Source organism: Mauremys mutica, chromosome 4 (assembly GCF_020497125.1).
Source record: "Mauremys mutica isolate MM-2020 ecotype Southern chromosome 4, ASM2049712v1, whole genome shotgun sequence".
Lineage (NCBI taxonomy): Eukaryota > Metazoa > Chordata > Testudines > Geoemydidae > Mauremys > Mauremys mutica.
In genome coordinates this window covers 70,502,997-70,521,360 of record NC_059075.1, presented here as the reverse complement: position 1 = coordinate 70,521,360, position 18,364 = coordinate 70,502,997, and the positions used below count along the sequence as shown (strand labels likewise).

General features: G+C 41.0%; 2 long non-coding RNA genes across 2 annotated transcripts in view; one reads left to right on the top strand and one right to left on the bottom strand.

Annotated features, from left to right (window-relative positions):
- The first annotated feature begins 7,027 nt into the window (after window positions 1-7,027).
- The window catches only part of LOC123367922, a 41,797-nt gene continuing 30,460 nt past the window's right edge, over window positions 7,028-18,364 (top strand). Inside the window, exon 1 of the long non-coding RNA XR_006578647.1 lies at window positions 7,028-7,103. This is a non-coding gene — a long non-coding RNA (uncharacterized LOC123367922). The remainder of the gene's footprint in view (window positions 7,104-18,364) is intronic.
- The window catches only part of LOC123367921, a 99,043-nt gene continuing 88,274 nt past the window's right edge, over window positions 7,596-18,364 (bottom strand). The window contains exon 3 of the long non-coding RNA XR_006578646.1: window positions 7,596-7,872. This is a non-coding gene — a long non-coding RNA (uncharacterized LOC123367921). The remainder of the gene's footprint in view (window positions 7,873-18,364) is intronic.

Sequence of the window (18,364 nt, the reverse complement as noted above, 5' to 3'; positions counted from 1 at the left end):
AGTCTACAGCAGTAAACTGTTTATTCAAATGAAAAGTTTTATTTGGGGATTAGAGATGTATTGTTTTCTTAAACTCAGAGATGGCATTGTGTTTTGAGTTCTGTTTTAGTTCTGCAGCAAACCACATTGATGAAGGGAATTCAAAGCATTAATCTAGTGAATATTTCCTCCCCCCTCCCCCCAATATTTATCCAGAAAAATTAATAGTTTTTGCACTGATTTTCACCTGTTTTTGTTGTGGTAATAAATACTGATAAATTCCCAGGAAAACTTAAATAAAATAAAACTAAAAACAGAGATAACCCTAAGTATAATTAAGATGCAGATGGTGGTCACTAGATGGCAGACTTTAACCTCTTAAAGAAGGCATCAAGCTTCACCATATGAGACTCCTCCTGGCAAGGCCAGAGTTTGCTTAAACTGTAGGTGGGCTTTCTGAGGATATCTGCCCAGTTTAATAATACTCAGTCTGGGATATAATAAGAGAACAGACAAAAAACACACACAAGACTGATTTTGTTTGTCATGTGTTCAGTTTGGGAAGAATAATTTCCTAATAGCTTGTCATGTTTGGTTGTTTTATAATTTAAACTCCTGTCTTAGCTAATAAATCATTTGCCTGACATTAGCCTGCATGATCTAGTCAGTGCATGTATTTCTATAGAACAGGGAATCCTCTGAGCAGTGTGAACAGGACCTGTGGCACTAGAACATAACGAAGGATACAAGGATAAACAGAGCAGTAAGATCTCAGAATTCTGTGTCTGTGGAATTAAAACACTTTCTATATCACTAACAGACATAATCTTCCCCTCTGAGGGCTTTCCATTATTTAGTCTTTAAAACACATTCTGAAGTAAAGTGTTCCCCTTCTCCCCCTGCTCAGCATTTAGGCATTTCAGACAATCCAAATGATGGCTCACAAAAGTTAGAGATGGCAAAGATATTTTGGGTAACAGCTAATCCCTCCACCCAACCAACCCAGGGTTGTTCCCTATGATAGTTTAGTGTCTTGTCTGATCCAATTTTAAACTATTCAAGAAATTGGGCTTGTACAGTTTCCTTGAGTAATCTTCAAGAATCCTCACAATTAGGAATTGTTTTCTAATGCTGAAAATGTCCAAGAGTTGACTTGCAAGCAATTAATATATATTCAGGATCGAGACAATTTTGTTCATTTAAAAAAAGCATTAGATTTTACATTAGATGAGGCACACTTAATTATGCATATGAGAAAATAGATGCAAAAATCATAGCATAGTATAGAACCTGGTAACTGCATCTTTATTACTAGCCATTAAGGATGATATTGCTTAAGCAGTCTACTTATCTTGCACACCTGTGTAACCCACACACACCTCCTGGGTGTGGTGTTCTGTCCCCTCTAGTGGTACCAAGACCATTTAGAAATTAATGAGTCTGCTACAGCCTTAGCTAAGAGCCATGTGGCTCTTAGCTCATACAGTAGAGGTTCATGCATTTAGCTCTAGAGGTCCGATTCAATCCTGCCCGCTGACAACCAGGGTCTGTTGGTGTTGCAACTATATTAGAATCACATTTATTTAGTTTATATATTATATACTTGTGTATTTGGTATTTATGAAAACCAATAACTTATTAGACTGTTTATTTTGCTTGAAGTGAGGGGAGCATGTTTGTACTCAGGGAGCTTACTTTTCAAAAACATGACAATCAGTCAGCTAAAGACCAATCTTAAACCTGTTTATAAAACAAAATATTTAAATCTTAAAATTAAGTGCCACCTTCCTCATTGTAGGAAGTGATATTGTTATCGATATGGCCATAATGGGCATTTCATTATTTGTAGACCACCCCACCTAGCAGTGGTGGTAATGTCTGGCCAATACTACTCTGGCCAATACTACTCTGCTCTATGGTAATCTTCTGTCACAGCTGGAATTTTATCTCCATCCCTGTTAATTAAATGGCATCTTTTTGTGGGTAGGGATTGAATTATCGAATACCCAGCCTAAAAACAAACAAAGGATAGAAATTAAAGATGAACATCAGGGTGAATATTATTGGGTTTGCATTCCATTTAGGTGAGATTATGGAAAAGGAATAAGTAAGGGGGAGCAGGGGAGAGAGAAGTATCAGTGGAATAAATAAAGTGAAAATAGAGCAGAGTGTTCAGAGTGTAAAATTCTCATCTTAAAAATTAGTATTTAATTAAATCAAAGAGGGGAAATTGCAAAGCCCTTTCATTCTATCAGAGTCAGAAGAGCTTGCAGATGAATTATATAAGGGCATTAGAGCAATATTAGCAAGGATGCAATACTGATATTTTCCCCAAACTATTGTACACATTTTTAGATTGCCAGAGGCCATAACAATGGAGTACAGTAGACATGCTGAGGTCTCAAATCCATTTGGCAAATGTAAAACATCCCCCACACCTGCAATTTTCTTTCTTTCTTTCTTTAGGAAGGGGAAAAGGAGGGATATTTTTCATGCTGAGACAGGTGATTGAGCGTTTGCTGTGGTGGCCCCAAGGTATGACTCACTCCTTGCTGACATCCATCTATGTCCACCTCTCTCCACTAACAACAACTCTAGGATTTCTTTTTCCAGAAATTTTATTTTATCCCCTCTTACCCCCTATTTATTTCATTTTCCCCATTATTTTGTACCTTGTTTGGTTTCATTTGGATGATACCGACCTTTTTTAAAAGTAGTTTGAGATCTGTGGATGAAAAGCATTATAGAAGAGCAGCTAGGTATTAATTGTTGTTTTGTTTTTATGATGGTGTGCAGTGCCCTTGCACAGTGGTGGAGAGGAGGTGTTTTAGTGCTTTATAAATAAAATGATCACTGCTGTTGCTGATATCAGTAGGAGACATGAATGCAAATTAAGGGCACTGTGTGATCCTCTGTGCATAAGCAAAATCAGGGCAGCCAGTGAGCCTGTCTGTAGTCTCACTTTAGCATGTAAATCATGCTGATCCAGGGATTCTCTTCTGCCTCCTTAATAGATGGGAATGGACCTTAACAGCTCCAAGATTTGGTTGCTGAAGCTGGTCAGAGGCACTTAGTTTGTTGGCCCTTCGTAAGGCTGTCTTGAATTTCTCAGCGTAGGAATCTGATCCAGTGGGCAATGATTGTTTTTTGTGATCTTGGCCAGGGCATTGCATTTTGCGGTAGCAAATCACTAAAAAGAGGGAAGCAGGTAGTGAATTGTGCTTCCCATTCCTATTGGCACTGATGCAATGCCCTTTACTCAGGGCAGTGCCTTAGAGCACAGTCTAGCCCTTACACCAGATATGTCAAATTCCATTTTTAATTATGGTCTGTTGGATGTGGCATAAATTTAAGGCCCTGAATCCACAGCATATCTGTAGAGTTCAGGAGTGAATCTGGGTCTTCACATGGAAGCTAAACTTTTAGATACTTATTTTAATCAGTGCTCTAAGTCTATATCTACACTAGCACTTTTGTCAGTATAACTTATGTCGCTCGGGGTGTGAAAAAAAAAAAAAACACATCCCAGCAACATAAGTGACTGCAACAGAAGCACCAGTGTGGGCAGCGCTACGTGGGTGGGAGATGCTCTCACACCAACATAGCTACCGCTGCTTCTTGGGGGTGGTTTAATTATGTCGACAGGAGAGCTCTCTCCCGTCAGCATAGAGTGGCTACACGAGCGATCTTATAGCGGTGAAGCTACATCAATACAGCTATGCTGCTGTAAGCTCTCTAGTATAGACATGCCCTTATTCTCAAACAACATCACTCAGTGGGAAAATTAGCTTCCCTTTAGGACCAACAATATTTCTGTTTCACTCCCTTCTGCTTCCTGTTATCCCACCTCATCCCCTTTTCTTTCTTCATTTTCTTCCCATCTATCCTGTGCCTGAATGAGGCAGTGGGAAAAAAATGTGGTCATGTAATTAATCACTATATCATAAAGAACAAATTTGTAAAGAACAAATCGTGTCAAACCAATCTGATAGCTTTCTTTGATAGGATAACGAGTCTTGTGGATAAGGGAGAAGCAGTGGATGTGGTATACCTAGACTTTAGTAAGGCATTTGATACGGTCTCGCATGATATTCTTATTGATAAACTAGGCAAATACAATTTAGATGGGGCTACTATAAGGTGCATAACTGGCTGGATAACCGTACTCAGAGAGTAGTTGTTAATGGTTCCCAATCCTGCTGGAAAGGTATAACAAGTGGGGTTCCGCAGGGGTCTGTTTTGGGACCGGCTCTGTTCAATATCTTCATCAACGACTTAGATGTTGGCATAGAAAGTACGCTTATTAAGTTTGCAGATGATACCAAACTGGGAGGGATTGCAACTGCTTTGGAGGACAGGGTCATAATTCAAAATGATCTGGACAAATTGGAGAAATGGTCTGAGGTAAACCGGATGAAGTTTAATAAAGACAAATGCAAAGTGCTCCACTTAGGAAGGAACAATCAGTTTCACACATACAGAATGGGAAGAGACTGTCTAGGAAGGAGTACGGCAGAAAGGGATCTAGGGGTTATAGTGGACCACAAGCTAAATATGAGTCAGTGTGATGCTGTTGCAAAAAAAGCAAACGTGATTCTGGGATGCATTAACAGGTATATTGTGAGCAAGACACGAGAAGTCATTCTTCCGCTCTACTCTGCGCTGGTTAGGCCTCAACTGGAGTATTGTGTCCAGTTCTGGGCATCGCATTTCAAGAAAGATGTGGAGAAATTGGAGAGGGTCCAGAGAAGAGCAACAAGAATGATTAAGGTCTTGAGAACATGACCTACGAAGGAAGGCTGAAAGAATTGGGTTTGTTTAGTTTGGAAAAGAGAAGACTGAGAGGGGACATGATAGCAGTTTTCAGGTATCTAAAAGGCTGTCATCAGGAGGAGGGAGAAAACTTGTTCACCTTAGCCTCTAATGATAGAACAAGAAGCAATGGGCTTAAACTGCAGCAAGAGAGTTTTAGGTTGGACGTTAGGAAAAAGTTCCTAACTGTCAGGGTGGTTAAACACTGGAATAACTTGCCTAGAAAGGTTGTAGAATCTCCATCTCTGGAGATATTTAAGAGTAGGTTAGATAAATGTCTATCCGGGATGGTCTAGACAATATTTGGTCCTGCCATGAGGGCAGGGGACTGGACTCGATGACCTCTCGAGGTCCCTTCCAGTCCTAAAGTCTATGAATCTATAATGCATACACAGAAAGGGGACCTTAATTCTCAATTTCTTAACTTTTGAGTACTTCACTTTCTAACTGTAATGTTCTTTTAACATAAGTGGGGTCTTATTTGTTTTTTATGTAATGTTAATGTGTTATTACTAGGCTTTAGCATTAACATTCCAATTATATAAATAGGGGACTGAAGGGATTCACAGCTCTCAGTCATCATTTCAAGTAGACTGCAGATTCAGAAAGACAACACCGCATCAATTTACACTTAATTAACATTTAAAAGGTTGTCCTTTCAATGATGAGGATGAAAAATTTAGCTTCCCCCCTTCCCCCCCCCCACCATCTTTCAATGAAAGTTTAGTTCTGAATGTCATGTCAGTGACAAATATATCAAGTGTGCAAGATCGAGCCCATGGGCCAAGAATTTGACACCCAGAGCTTAGATTATAAACTTTCCTGGACAAGGATTTACTATGTGTTTGTAGAGAACCTAATGTAATGTGGTTCTGATCTTAACTGAGGCTTATTTGTGCAACTGCAATATAAACATTTAATAACTGCTGCTCATTTTTTGTGCAACTCTGTCTTTATAATGTGGGTGATTTAGTAGGAACAAAATTTGCCACCAATGCTCTGTTGGCTTCTAAATCTGAGAAATTGCTATTTCAAGGTTCTGTCACTGTAGGGAGGTTTGGTCAGGGCTTCTCCCCCTCCAGGGCGGCAGGGAACCAGACCACCTCACTACTTGGGTCAGGTGTGTCAGGGAATTAGCTTGGCTGTGCGGTAAACAGTCAGAAGCTCTGGCCCACAGGCAGGGGCTGAGCAAACAGTTCAATATGAGCAGGCCCAGGCCCTGGGTCAGAATGGGGCAACAGTCAGGCACTCAGGCCCTCAGGTAGGGGCTGAGCAAACAGGTTCAACAGCAAATCCCCAGGCTCCTGGCTCTGAGCAGCCAGGGAGAAGGGGGAGACTGCCACCCATGAGGTGGGTGGCAGGGGGACGCAGGCCCACCCACTCCACTGCATCCCAGCCCGGGGCCCTAGCAGTAGCAGAAATCCCACTGCTGTGTCAGTGGGGATCCTGACTGCAACACACTGACATTGGCTCTGGCAGTGTTGCAGCCAGACTCAGGTCAGCTGCCCCCAGGCTACTTCCTACCTCCCCCTCTAGAGGTACCTGGGTCCAGATGGCATCCTCCACAGGATCACACACCATGGGCTCCTCAGGGTAGCTAGCGAGCAGTTGGTTTGGCAGCTCCTCAGGGTAACTGGCAAACAGTAGGCTTGGCAGTTCCTCAGGGTAATGGGCAAGCAGTAGGCTTGGTAGCATCTCTGGGCTAGAGCTAGCATCAGGCATTGCCTGGTCTAGTCTGGTCTGGCCAGTCCTTGGTTTGGCCGCCAATCACCATGGTCTCTCCCACTGGGCACTACACCACAGGCATCTGGTCTCTCTGTTGGCTGAGCTTCAAGTGAGCTCTGGGCTTTTATACTTCCTGTCCTGAGCCTTGACCTCTGAGGGGCAGGCACAGGGTTTGCTAGCTTTGCTCACTTTGGTGTCCAGAGTGGCTTGTCCTCCTCGGGGGTGGCGGGAAGCCAGACTGCCTTGCTACAGTCACTTATTGTGATGGGGCAAGGGCAGATGGCTATCGTAAAGTAATTGGAGACAGATATATTAGCCACAGGCTAAACAAATCCCTGTGACCAGGATAAGCAAATAGTAGCTGCTCCAGGTCAATTAAGACACCTGGGGCCAATTAAGATCTTTCCAGAAGGCAGGGAGGACAGCTAGGTTGATTGGGACACCTGAAGCTAATCAGGGGCTGGCTGAAACTAGTTAAAAGCCTCCCAGTTAATCAGGTGGGTGGGTGTGTCAGGAGCTGTAGAAGGAAGCTGTTGGAGAGACTGAGGAGTATAAACCATATCAGGCACAAGGAAAGAGGCCCTGAGGTAAGGGTGAAGTGGATCTTGAGGGAGTGGGAACTGCTGTGGGGAAGTGGCCCAGGGAATTGTATGCATCCTGTTTCTAAAAAGTTAGTTACTATAGCTGATACTATTAGGGTCCCTGGGCTAGAGCCTGGAGTAGAGGGTGGGTCCAGGCTCCGCCCTTTCCCTTCTCCTTGATTAATCATTGAGACTGGGAGACAACAGAGACTGTGCAAGGGAGGTTAGCTTCTCCTCATCTCCCTTGCTGGCTTATGATGAAAATGGCTCAGTAGGCTGTGACCCTTGCCTCTAGAGAAAGAAGGGCTATGTGGAGGGTCACAGTGAGCCTCTGAAGCTAGCAAAATCTGCCAGGAAACATGGGACCAACAGAGACAAGTACAGAGCTTTGCCAAACTATATATAACTCACTTCCAAGATAGAGCCAAGAAAATACAATTCTGGACAATTCTTTTATTGCTGATACAGAGAGGCATTTCAGATATCTGGGCTAGCATTCTCAATGGTCAATTAGAAAGCAATCTGTGCTTCTGTAAAATCTAGGCCATCATATGTTCAGATGAAGGGAAGCTGTCAAAAGCCAATTCACTTTCTGGCAATCAATACCTGAAATAGTCAATGACTCGGCAACATAAGGCATTTCTTGCTTCTTCGAGGACACTGCAGTTTGTCAAACTTGTCATTCTCTCCTGGGAGTTTCAATAATACTTAGTCCAATGGGCTTTGTTCTGGAGTCTCTTGCAATTTGGTCACCTCTTTTCTTACAAGGAAAATGCTGGAGGAGACAGTTTCAGAGAGTGGATTAATTATTCTGCATATATAGTTTATTCAGAAGATGGTTATATTGGTACAAGTTATAAAAACATACATTTCAAAACCATGAACTATAGACTGATCTTTTAGAAAGATGTCCAATCTTGATTTAAAGACTCCAAGTGATAGAGAATCCTTAGTAAGCTATTCCAGTGATTAAATACACTCAGTTAAAAATTTACACCTTATTTCTCGTTTGAACTTTTCTAGTTTCAACTCCCCAGACTGGGTCTTATTATGGCTTTGTCTGCTGGATTACATAGACCCAGTGTGTCAGATATATTCTTCCTGTGTAAGGTACATAGACATTAAGTTGTCTCTTAGCCTTTCTTCAGCAAGCTAACAAATGATCTCCTTTAAGTCGCTCTCTCTCTAAGGCATATTTTCCAGACTTTAAATCATTCTTGCTGCTCTTCTCTGAATTCCCTGCCCTTTTTAAAAAACATTCTTTTAAAATTGACACCAAAACTGCACACAGTATTCCAGAAGAGAACTCACCAAAAGCCATATACAGAGGTAAATAATCACTTTCCTGCTCCTGTTTGATATTCCCCTGTTTATATGTGCAAAGCCTGTGTCAACCCTTTTAGCCACAGCATTGCACTGGGACTTCATGTTCATTTGTTATCTACCATGATCCATGAGTGGAGCTTTTCAAATAACTGATTTTTCAATTCACTGGCAGTTCCAAAAAATATAATAGTTTTTAAAAACACCCATGTGGGTGAAAGTATGTGTTTAGTGTATTTTTAATAAAAGCAAAAGAAATGAAGGGCTAGGTTCATAAAAATGGAGGAGGAGCCCTTTATAATCTTTATTCCATGGTTAGACTCTCACCTGGGAGGTGTTCAACCCTTATTTGAGTCCCTGCTCTGGAGTAGAGATGTGAACCCACCTCTCTTCTCCTAGGTAAGTGTCCTGACCACCAGGCTACAGGGTATTCTGGTCTAGGTCTTTCTCAATCTCTCTGTATAAATAATTAAATAGTCATTGGAACAGGGACTGGAACCCAGGTAAGTACCCTAACTGCTGGGCTAGTGGCTATTCTAGGGTGAGGCCTGCCTCAGTCTCTCCTGTTGAAGCTGTTCTACTGTGTAGCAGATAGTTAGTCACTGGGTCAGAGAGGAAGTGAAAATGACTCTGTAGCCTAGTGGTTAGCACAACCTGCTCACAGACTGGGGTTCTAGTCCCTGCTCCACTGACTATTTTAATTACTTATTCAAAGTGGAACAGCTTCTACAGGAGAAATTGACACCCACCATAGACTAGCCAATAGCTTTGTGATCAGCTAGTAGCATCTCATGAATATGAGATATAGTCTGTTTCTACTTGCATTTACATCCAGCTTACCAAGCAATCCAGATCATTTTCTGTCAGTGTCCTGTTCTTGTCAATATTCACCACACCACATATGTGTCATTTAAAAACTTATCAGCAATGATTTTATATTTTCTTCCAGATCACTGCTAAAAATATTGAGTGGACCCACTAGCTGATGCTTCCTCAGGAATAATTACCTTCTAAGATCTATCAGTTATCCAGTTTTTCACTTGTTTAATATGTGCTGTATTGGCGTTTGTTTATATTGCTAATTTTTTAATCATAATATCAGGAGGTACTAAGTCAAAAGCCTCACAGAGGCTAAAGGCCTGATTTTCATTTACACCAAGGCCCTATTACACCACTCTGGCTATGTAAACAGGGCCTTGGTGTAAATGAGAATCAGGTCCTAAGTATATCATAGAATCATAGAACTTAAGATCAGAAGGGACCATTATGATCATCTAGTCTGACCTCCCACAAGATGCAGGCCACAAAAGCTGACCCACCCACTCCTGAAATAATTCTCTCCCTTGTCTCAGCTGTTGAAGTCCCCAAATCCTGATTTAAAGACTTCAAGTAGCAGATAATCCTCCAGCAAGCGACCCCTGCCCCATGCTGTGGAGGAAGGCGAAAAACCTCCAGGGCCACTGCCAATCTACCCTGGAGGAAAATTCCTTCCCGACCCCAAATATGGCGATCAGCTGAACCCCGAGCATGTGGGCAAGACTCTCCAGCCAGACACTCAGGAAAAAGACTTTGAATATCCCAACATTGACCCTCGGTACTAATTACCAGTGGTTGCACGTTATTGACCTATTGACTAAATCACGTTATCCTATCAAACCATTCCCTCCATAAACTTATCAAGCTTAATCTTAAAGCCAGAGAGGTCCTTCGCCCCCACTGTTTCCCTCGGTAGGCTGTTCCATATCAACATAGTTATCTTTATTAACCAGCTTGTGATCTCAAAGAATGAAATAAAGTTCATTTAAGAAGACCTGTTTCCTATAAAACTATGTTGACATTAATTATATTTGCATCCTTTATTGATAGTCTTGTATCAACTATTGTATTATCTTTCCCTGAATCAGCTTTAGGCTAACTGTCCTATAATTACCTAGATCATCCATTTGCGCCTTTTAAATATTGACATGATATTGGGCTTTCTTCAAACCCTCAGGAACATCCCCAATTTTCCAATATTTATTCAAGGTTAACAAATGGACTGGAGAGTTCCTCGGCCAACTCCTGGGTGCAAGTTATCTGGGCATGCTAATGTAAAAACAACCTCACCAGCAGTCTATGCTGTCCTTCTGTCATTCACGTGTGCAGTCACCTCCTGTTTCATCCTTTGCCTGTATCCTGATGCTGCTACTGTTAGCTCCCTGCCAGCAACAGCCACCTTTGCCGCCAGACTCTCAGCTTTCACTGAAACCCCCTTGCCCAGGTCTAATGCTACCTGTTGCCTCCAGTCTGCCACTCACCCTTATACATAACCATTGGTCATGTAGAAGATTGTAAGGAAAATATCCTACAAGAAGGGAAATATTTCTCATTACTAAGAATCTTTTGGATCCTTCTTGCCTCCTGGCTAAGAATTCTCTTCTCCATTGAGTATCTGAGATCTTTGAGCAGTGACAGTGAGGGATGAAACTTATTCAGTATAGAGATTTTGATATAGTGCAGCAAGAGGAGAGTTCTTGGCTCTGATTCTGCTCCAGCCAAACCATGCGCAGCACAGAAACAAAAGGGTAGCAGCAATGGTGCCTTAAAGTCACCAATGGTGCCTTTGTGCATCTGATATTCTTGGCCCAGCCCCATATAAATCAGAGCATCCTTACATGTAACTTACACTGGCCTACCTGTGGCCCCAAGCGGAAGAGAATAATTGGAACACAGCAGTGCTCCAGTTTCATTCCCAGTCACACCTCCATGAACCCTCTGTACAATGGGATGCAAAGCATTATGGTAGAACCATTACTCCAGATGTATGCAACCTAGGGAATCCCTGATAACCACATCTGCTGGCTTTGTACTACATTTATGCCAATAGAGAAGTATAAAGTGAACATAACATAATGAAGAATCTTTACACTTTTCTCCAAATCTGTGACATTTGAAAACACCTGAAGTAGCTAGTAAAAAAATAATTGGTCACTAACAAAGCAAGACAAGCTAAATATTGATCAGTTATTTATATACTATTTTCAGATGCTGCATATTTTTATCAGGCCTGGATTAAAGTATTTGCTATTTATATATCACTTTTCCTCTCAAATTTCCAAATTACTCGACATACTACAACACATGCTATACGGTGCCAGAGAAGTGCAGCTACCTCTGGGGCTGTCATTTTCAACCATCTACTACACATTCCACAACAGTGAGTATGGATAGTTTTGGCAACAGATGCTGCAAATGCCATTGAAGAAACAGTGGGATATGTGAGATTTCAGGTCAAGTTTTCAAAAAGGATTAATGCAGTCACAAGGGAGACTGGCCTTTACTGGTTTTAAGCATTGCAAATTTGAACCATTAAGTCCTCTTCTGACAGATTCAAGCTCTTGTATAAACAGGAAACTAAGTGTATCAAGCCTGCAAGCAATTTTAAAGGGATGTACAAAGTTGTTTGTTTTTTAAAGTTACCGGGGTGGGGGGAAGGAGGCTTCCACTAACTCCAATCCAAATTCCATTGAAATGACTATGGCGTGTGTAAAACCTTGGTAAGAAAAGTGACTGAATCTGTGATTTGATATTCTAGTACAACCCAATTTTAGTTTATTAAAAAGCTTCATTAAGTGAAACAATGGCCAGGTCTATACTATAAACTTTTGCCAGCACCACTGTGACAGGCAGGGGTGTATTAAGGTATAATCTTTGACTGACACGTATCCTTACTATAGCTGCAGTTCATATTGGCAAAATCACACCTTTACCTACTCTACTAAACTACTCACCATCCAAGGAAAGATTGAGCAGATAAAACAGGACATAGTTTTATCTATGTTTACACTACAGACTCTTGCTGGCATAGCTATAATGGTCAGCGGTGTAAAGAAGACTGATCCCTGACTGACATGGCAGTGCTGGTAGAAGTTTCTAGGGGGAGAATGCAATTATACTGGCAAAACTACACTTACTGGCATAACTTCTTTTGCTTGTGAGGGGTATTTTTACTACACTGGTACAAAGTGCAGCTTTGCTGGCATAAGCTGCATCCACATTAGAAGTGCTTTGCTGGTATAGTATACTGGTATTTATATACTGATAGGTTATGTGTACACTGGGAACACTTTAAGTCTGTCTCCAAACCAATGGTCAAAAATTTAATGTGGAGAGTCACCTATTGGATGCTGTACTTGCACCTGCATATGTGCATGTTAGAGATGGATGAATGTTAAAAGGCTTGTGGTGTCTGATCAAATATAAACATCTAGCAGTCCAGATGCTTCTCCAAACTTCACATTTCTCAGGAGTGGAATGGAAGTCAAGAGAAGAGCTTTTCTGACAGAATATAGTGTTTCCTGTGCCTGGCTGTAACCTAGAAGCATGTACATCAAAACCAAAATCAACAAGAACAAAGAAGTTGCGGGATTGTTTGAAGGCCAGAAGAGGGGGTTGAGGAATGATTTTTCATGATGTGGTCACCATTGATTATGAGTTGTAACAGTTTAATGATATCCCCTAAGGGTTCCACTCTGGGGTGGTAGATGACAACTAAAGGTGTGCAGTCAGAGGGTTTTCTTCCCCCTGTAGTGAAGCAGACTCTCTCAGGTTATTTGAATGGCCTGTTCCATGATGCGATCGACTTCTCTGGAGTGTCCATGCTTGGTGAGAGTGGTTTTGATTGTGTTAAGATATGTATCCCGGGCTTTCTCCTTGGAGCATATTCTGTGGTATCTACAGGTCTGGCTATAGATAAAATATCTTGGTGTGTTTGGGGTGTTTACTAGATCCATGGATCATCACATTTACCTCCACAGGTTTCTTGTATATAGTTGTTGAAGCTGATTGTGGTGTCCAGAAAGCTGATGCTAGTGCAGGAGTGTTCTAGAGAGTTGGCTAGATGGGTGGTAGTGGTTGAAGTTGTGGTGGAAATCGATGCAGGAGTTCAGGTCATCTGACCAGAGGGTGAAAATATCTATGTATCTCAGGTACATCCTTGGTTTGTGGTGCATTTGTCCAGAAAATCTTCCTCAGGGTGGCCTATGCAGAGGTTGGCATGTTGGGGAGCCATCTTAGTACCCAGGCTGTTCCCAAGGTTTTAACAAAGTGTTTGTTGAAAGTAAAATTGTTATGGGTGAGGATGAAATGGATGAGTTTAGCGATGTGTTTGGGGTGGATATCTGAGTGTTGTCCATTGTAGATACCTCAGGCAGGCCATAGGGCCATCATCTTTTATTTATACGTAATACTACTGAGCTGAAATGGGTTGAAATCTATATCCTAGAGATAAAAACATCCAGTATTCTATTGCTGATCTCTTGGGCCACTCAGTCCCCTTTAGGTACTGTATGCAGTTAGCGGAAGGCCAGAGTGTCTGTTTATGTGACTTTTGTGGGACAACTTCTTTATCTCTAGTCAATTCATTACAATTTATGCTTTTGATCTTTGCTAAAGTTTTAGATTCTGTTCCTCCAGTGATGTGGCAGATATTTTGTTTTTCTAACAGTGGATGGGTAGTATCATGGAAGAAGGCATCCAGGTTTGTGTTGGATGGAATACTCAAATCTAAGTTTCTGGGTCTTTTCTGAGGTTTTCCAGTGAAGCATAGTCATAAAAAAAAATTAGTACTGTAGTTTCAAATTGTGTTCATTTTTGGAGCACTGGTTGCAGTATAGCATATAACTCAGAGGTTTGCCATTTACTAATAGACTTCATTTCAACATCTTTGTTCTGTTTTCTTTGTTTGTTAATATAGTTTCTCATTATCTTATTAGGATCATCATACCTAGTTATGATTTAAATATTTGTTTCCCTGTTACCTCATCAAAAATTTAGTCTCAATATTTTGTTTTGAGAGCTCTACACAAGTTGATTTCCAGGAGTCTCTCTCACTCTGCTGTAATAAAACACAGAGCTTATTATAGAACTAAAGGCATGAACCTCCTACACAACTGAAAGAACGAGGCTACATTTTACTCAGAACAAATAATTTTAGAGTGAAAACCATGGTTTATAGTCTTGACTTGAGCACATGGTGTATATAAAACATAACTGAAATAAGCAGCTCCCTGACAACTGTGCCACCATGGCTAAATAGCAGAGTAAAAGAGACTGATAGAGGCAAAAAGGCATCCTTTAAAAATTGGAAGTCAAATCCTAGTAAGGAAAATAAAAAGGAACATAAATTCTGGTAAGTTAAGTGTAAAAGTATAATGAGGCAGGTCAAAAATGTGTATCTTTAGCTAGTTGCTTTTCAAAATTTAACAGCAAAAAAATTAAGTCCATCAGATGCAGGATGCCTGCCAAACAGTCACTGGGACCAAAGGAGCTCTTGAGGGAGACAAGGGTGTTGCAGAAAAGCTAAATGAATTCTTTCCATTACTCTTCACTGCAGAGGATGTGGGGGAGATTCCCCATACCCAAGCCATTCTTTTTAGGTGACAAATTTTGAGGAACTGTCCCAGATTGAGGTGTCAATTGGGGAGGTTTTTTAAACAAATTGATAAACAATAATAAGTCACAGGACCAGATGGTCTTCACCCAAGAGTTCTGAAGTAACTCAAATATGAAACTGCAGTATGTAACTTATCACTTAAATCATTATCTGTACTAGATGACTGGACGGTAGCTAATGTAATGCTGATTGATTGATTTATTTATTTATTTAAATAGACTCCAGAGGCAATCCTGGCAATTACGAGCCAGTAAGCCTAATTTCAGTCCCAGGCAATTTGGTTGAAACTATAGTAAATATCAGAATGATCAGGCACACAGAGGAACATGATATCTTGATGAAGAGTCAACATAGCTTGTGTAAAGGGAAATCATGCCTCACCAATCTGCTACAGTTCTTTGAGGGAGTCAACAAGCATGGGGACAAGGGTGATCCAGTGGATATAGCATACTTGAACTTTCAGAAAACCTTTGACAAGGGCCCTCTCCAAAGGCTCTTAAGCAAAGTAAGCAGTCATGGGATAATAGGGAAGGTCCTTTAATGAATCATTAACTGTTTAAAAGATAGGAAATAAAGGGTAGGACTAATTGGTCCATTTTCACAATGGAGAGAAGTAAATAGCAGGGTTCACCAAGGATGTGTGCTGGGACCAGTGTTGTTTGACATATTAATACATGATCTGGAAAAGTGGGTGAAGAGTGAGGGGGGGGGGAATGTGAAGACTACAAAGCTACTCAAGATAGTTAAGTTCTAAGGTGAATGTGAAGAGTTACAAAGAGATCTCACTAAACTAGATGACTGGGCAACAAAATGGCAGATGAAATTCAGTGTTAAGTACAAAGTAATGCACATAGAAAATAATGGGGATCTAAATTAATAGTAACCACTCAGGAAAGATATATCTTGGAGCCATTGTGGATAGTTCTCTGAAAACATCTGCCCAGTGTGCGGTAGCAGTCAAAAAAGCGAACAATGTTAGGAACCATTACGAAAGGAATATATAATAAAATAGAAAATATAATGCCACTATATAAATCCATGGTATGCCCACACCTTGAATACTACATGCAGTTCTGATCGCCCCATTGCAAAAAAAGATTAATAAAATTAGAAAAGGTACAAAGAGGATTATGGTATGATATGGACCAGCTTTCATATGAGGAGAGACTAAAAAACTAGCACTGGTCATCTTAAAAAAGAGATGGAAAAGTGGAGATATGATAGAGGTCTATAAAATAATGAATTCTATGGAGAAAGAGAACAAGGAAGTATTATTAACCCCTTCACATAACACAGGACTAAGGGTCACCCAATGAAATTAATAAGCAGCAGGTTTAAAGCAAAAGGAAGTACTGCTTCACACAACAGTCAGTCAACCTATAAAACTCACTGCCATGGGATATTGTACAGGCCAAAAATATAACTGGGTACAAAAATAATTTAGATAAATTAATGGATAGATCAGTCCATCAATGACTATTAGCCAAGATGGTCAGGGATGCAACCCCATGCTTGGGGAGACCCTAAATCTCTGACTGCCAGAGGCTGGCACTGGACAATGGGGGATAGATCACTGAAAATGACTTGTTCTGTTCATTCCCTAAGAAGCATCTGGCATGGGCCAATGTCAGATGACTGGATACTGGGCTAGATAGGTCATTGTTCTGACCCAGTATGACTGTTTTTAAGCAAAATGAATTTAAATACAGGTTTTGAGATCATAATACCCTTACAATGATACAGCAAATCTGATTTGTTTTCAGAGGGACCATGATAATGTAGTCAGACTTCCTGGATAACTTGCCGTTGAATTTCACCAAGTGGTTCCTGCATCAAACCCATACATTCTAATTGAGCTAGAGCATCTTTTAAAAATACATCCAGTCTTGGTTTAAAGATTTCAAGCAATGGAGAATCCATCACATGCCTAGATAAATTGTTCTAATGTTTTTTACCTTCACTGCTAAAACCTTATTTCTAGTCTGAATGTGTCTAGCTTCAGCTTCTAGCCATTGGACCTCTGCCTGCTAGAGTGAGGAGCCCTCTATCATCAGAAATCTTCTCCCCATGAGGTGCTTGTACGCCATGATCAAGTCACCTCTTACTCTGGGCCAGCACTTGCTGACTGATGGCAGAATCACATGGATGTTTCCTCAGTCCTTTTTTTCTTCAGTTACCCTCTCCCCGTTTTTTGCCTCACATCTAATTAGGCCCATTGTAAATCCAGTGCAATTTCTGTGAGTAACTACATTACTTTCTGAATTGATTTAGTTGGTTCGGTGCAATCCCCCTTGCGTGAGCTCTCTTAAATTGGTATAGAGTGGCTAATATTGATTTGGTTTAAAAACAGTTTGCTTCCTAATGTGAGCTGAAAGTAAACCAATACATTGTTGGTTTTTCCACTCTTTAGGCAGCCTGAAACAACAGCTGTAAGAGGCATGAACTGTTTCCAGTCAATCTCAATAGGAGAGTTAACTGTCAAACCTAATACTGTAGGCAGGGTTGTTGTAGCCATGTGGGTCCCAAGATATTAGAAAGACAAGGTGGGTGGGGTAATTTCTTTTATTGGACAAACTTCTGTTGGTGAGAGTGACAAGCTTTCGAGCTACACAGAGCTCTCTTAATCCTGATAATTTTGTTAACTATTTCATTGATAATCAAAGCAAAATAATGTCGTGAATGTGTTTATTGCTGTTGCATGCAGTGGAAGATATTGGGAGGTGGGAGGGAGTAACTGAATGTTGTCAAAGATTGCTGGAGTGGGAATTAAGAACTCAGGCACTCACAAAAATTTGGAATCACTTCAGTCCTTCTCAGTTTCAGGGTAAGTAATAAGAAATACACCCCATTCCTCCTCAAATATGAATAGTTACTAAGGTGCATTGTACCAGCCAGAATTACCACAGTTGATGGCATCGCACCAGGCATTGTGTAATGAGGTTCCCAGATCTGGCTCAATCCTGCAAATTCACAAATCTCTGGAGCAGCCCATAAGCAGCACCAGATAGGGTCAGGGCATGCACCCTTTTGTCCATCTTTGGAGAGTTTCAGAGCACACTGTGCTCTGAATTTTTGTCCAGCCTGGTAACATGGCCAAAGAGCACACAACTCCTCTTTCAAATATAATGAGCAACTGAAGGAAGGCTAGATCTTCATGAGACTCTGACATTTCACTCAAAGTCAAATCACTTTATGCTCAGGATTTGGTGCTGACAGCACATATGGAATGTCTCTAGCTGCTCCAAGTCTGCCTATAGGAGGGTCCAGGTTTCTGACTCATATAGCAATACAGGCAGTACATAGGTTTGATAGATCCTGAACTTTGTATCAGTGCAAAGACACTTTTTTGCATCCATAAGCAAAACATGAACTTAATGCAGGAGATAATGAGACCTATTTATTGAATGTCCAGTTTGTTGGGACTGTTTGAACTCTACTTGCAACCTAGGTAGATGAACTTGTCAGCACTCTCCACAGTACTCGACCACACCTACACCACAGCTCCGAGGTT